This window comes from Bos indicus x Bos taurus, chromosome 17 (assembly GCF_003369695.1).
Source record: "Bos indicus x Bos taurus breed Angus x Brahman F1 hybrid chromosome 17, Bos_hybrid_MaternalHap_v2.0, whole genome shotgun sequence".
Classification (NCBI taxonomy): domain Eukaryota; kingdom Metazoa; phylum Chordata; class Mammalia; order Artiodactyla; family Bovidae; genus Bos; species Bos indicus x Bos taurus.
In genome coordinates, this window is record NC_040092.1 from 10,141,235 (window position 1) to 10,144,461 (window position 3,227).

A 3,227-nucleotide genomic window follows, 5' to 3' on the forward strand; every position below is an offset into this window, starting at 1 on the left:
CCTGAGCTTGTGTCTTATATCTCTCTGTGCATTCAGAACTTGGTACCCCAAAGATACCCTGTTTTCCCTTAATTTCTGTTTTCCTCCTGGAATAATCTTTACTTTCTTGTCAATCCAGCTCCCATCTCCAATTTCTTGACCAGCCTCAAAACTTGGTGTTGATGATGATACCATTTCATACCCAGTAGGATGGCCATCATCAGGAAACCAGAAAATAACAAATGTTGGTGAGGATGTGGAGAAATGGGAACCCCTGTTGCATTGCTAGTAAGAATGTAGGATGGGCAGTTACTGTGGAAAAGTTTGGCAGTTCTTCAAAAAGGTAATACCATCTGATCCAGCAGTTCCACTCCTCGGTATACACCCAAAGGAATTGAACGTAGGGGCTCAAAAAGATGCTGTGCACCAATGTTTACAGTAGCATTATCCACAACAGCCAAAAGATGGAAGCCACCCATGCATCTGTCAACAGATGAATGGATAAATAAGGCCTTTCCAGCCAGTGGAATATTATTCAGCCATAAAAAGGACTGAAGTACTGCTATGCGCTACAACACGGATGAACCTTGAATTAGGCTGAATGGAAGAAGTCAGACACAAAAGGACAAATATTGTATGATTCTACACATTTGAGGTACCGACTCATTGGAAAAGGCTCTGATGCTGGGAGGGATTGGGGGCAGGAGGAGAAGGGGACGACAGAGGATGAGATGGCTGGATGGCATCACTGACTCGATGGACATGAGTCTGAGTGAACTCCGGGAGTTGGTGATGCACAGGGAGGCCTGGCGTGCTGCGATTCATGGGGTTGCAAAGAGTCGGACACGACTGAGAGACTGATCTGATCTGATCTGATTAATAGAATCAGCAAATTCATAGAAAGTAGATTAGAGGCTGGGAAGGAGGGAGTGGAGAGTTAGTTATTGCCTAGTGGTTACAGAGTTTCTGTTTGGGATAACGAAAACATTTAAGAAATGGATTGTGCATAACATTGTCAATATAATTAATGCCACTGAATTGTACAGTGAAAAATGATAAATTGGGAAGGGGCTGTAAAACACAGTAAATTTTGTTATGTATTTTTTTCCACTTTAAAAAAAAAAAGAAGCTTGGCATCGAACCCCTTACTCTCATGTGCTCAGTCGTGTCTGGCTCTTTGCAGCCCCATGGACTATAACCTGCCTGGCTTCTCTGTCCAAAGAATTCTCTAGGCAAGAACACTAGATCGGGTTGCCATTTCGTACTCCAATGGATCTCTTAAGTCTCCTACATTGACAAGCAGATTTTTTACGACTAGCACCACCTTTGCCCTGCTTTGCTTTAAACTCAAAGAGAATCCTAAGAGGGTGAGGCAGGAAAACCAGCTCAGGTGGGTGTGGGTAATCCCCCAAAGTTAGATGTTGTGGTTCTAACACCTGGCTCCTCCCTTTCCCAGCTGAGGGTCCTCAACCTCTCTGAGCCTCAATTTTCTCGTCTATTAATGGGAATGATATAAAAGGTCACATGGTAAGATTCTGTTTATGTGAAATAGCCAGAAGAGGTAAATCCATAAGAAATAGAAAACAGATTGGGGCTGGAGGGAGAGGGGCAAAGGGGAATAAACTCAATGGTTAAGGGATTTCCTGTGGGGTGATGAAAATGTCATTAAAGGCGGTGGTGGCATGACATTGTGGGTCTGATAAAAGCCACTGGATTGGTTACTTTGAAATGGTTATTTTCTAATGTGTAAAGGAATTTCACCTCAACAAATTTAAAAACAGAATGGCAGCAGTAACTAGGGTGGTGGTTAATTAAACAGGGAGGGCAGACAGAGGATTCAACACCAGGCAAGGCACAAAGTAAGTGTTTAGTGAATAGTAGCTGCTATGAATCCCAAGGTTCCTCCAGGTGATTGGGGCTCAGCATTGGCTGCCCCCTCCTGGGTGGTCCCTACTGGCTCCCACACTCATTCAACAAATATTCCCTTAGCATCCACTGTGCGCGCATCACTATTAAGAACTGAAAGGGTGACCAATCTGTCCTGCTTTGCCAGGGACTTTTCTGGTTTGAATACAGGAAACTCTGTGTTCCAAGAACCCTTCAGTCCTTGAAGGGGGAAAAAAAAAAATCAGAACAATTAGTCATCTGAAAGGCAGTGATTTCAGTTGGGTGTGTATGCTGCTGTCACTTCAGTCGTGTCCAACTCTGTGCGCCCCCATAGATGGCAGCCCACCAGGCTCCCCCATCCCTGGGATTCTCCAGGCAAGAACACTGGAGTGGGTTGCCATTTCCTTCTCCAATGCAGGAAAGTGAAAAGTGAAAGTGAAGTCGCTCAGTCATGTCCGACTGCAGCCTACCAGGCTCCTCCATCCATGGGATTTTCCAGGCAAGAGTACTAGAGTGGGGTGCCATTGCCTTCTCCGAGTTGGGTGTGTAGGGGGGGGTCAAGTTCTGCTAAAATCTGCAAGAAGGGTAAGAATTAACTAGGCAAGGCTCACATAGGAGGAGCATACCAGCAGGAGAGACAAGCAGTTGCAAAAGCCTTGAAATGGGAGAAAGCACAAGGACTTCAATCAGACAGCTGAGACAAGGCTTCCTGTGGCTGGAGAAGAGGGTATTCCACCCCATTCTGGGCTGAGAGGTAGGTAGGGGCAGAGGAAATTGGGCCTCTAGGCTGATTTTGTTTCTTATAGAAGAGCCATGGGAAGGCGTGAAGGGTTTTAGGCAGTGGGGTGAGAGACTGATGACGTGATGTAATTGGGTTTGGGTTTGAACATGTCATCAGCCCACACCATAGGGAAAAGATTTGAGGAACGCCATTGTGGAGGGAGCACAGGGTCACTGAGGAGGGTGCTGCAACCATCTGGGCAAGGGATGCTGGGGCAGGTACCAGGTATTGGAGGTCGGTGTGGCTTGAGAGCTGGACTTGCAAGGGACTGGACAGGAAAGAGAGTGAGTATGGGGAGAGTTCCCAGGTTTCTAAAGAAGGTCAGCTTCCTCGGTGGGTGTGCTCAGTTTGAGAAATATTTTCAGCTGAGCCCAGATGTACTGGAAACAGACAGAGTGATGAGAGAGGGGGAAGGGAAACAGCCCCTTAAGGTGACCCCAGCCAAGTTAAACCCAGTCCAGTGTTACCTAAGGCTTTCTGGGAACTTCCCAACAGCCCGCATTCGGGGCTCAGTGCCGGATTAAGAGGCAAGAACATGCAGGTTCAAATCCTATTTCCATCACTTTCCAGCTGTGTTGAC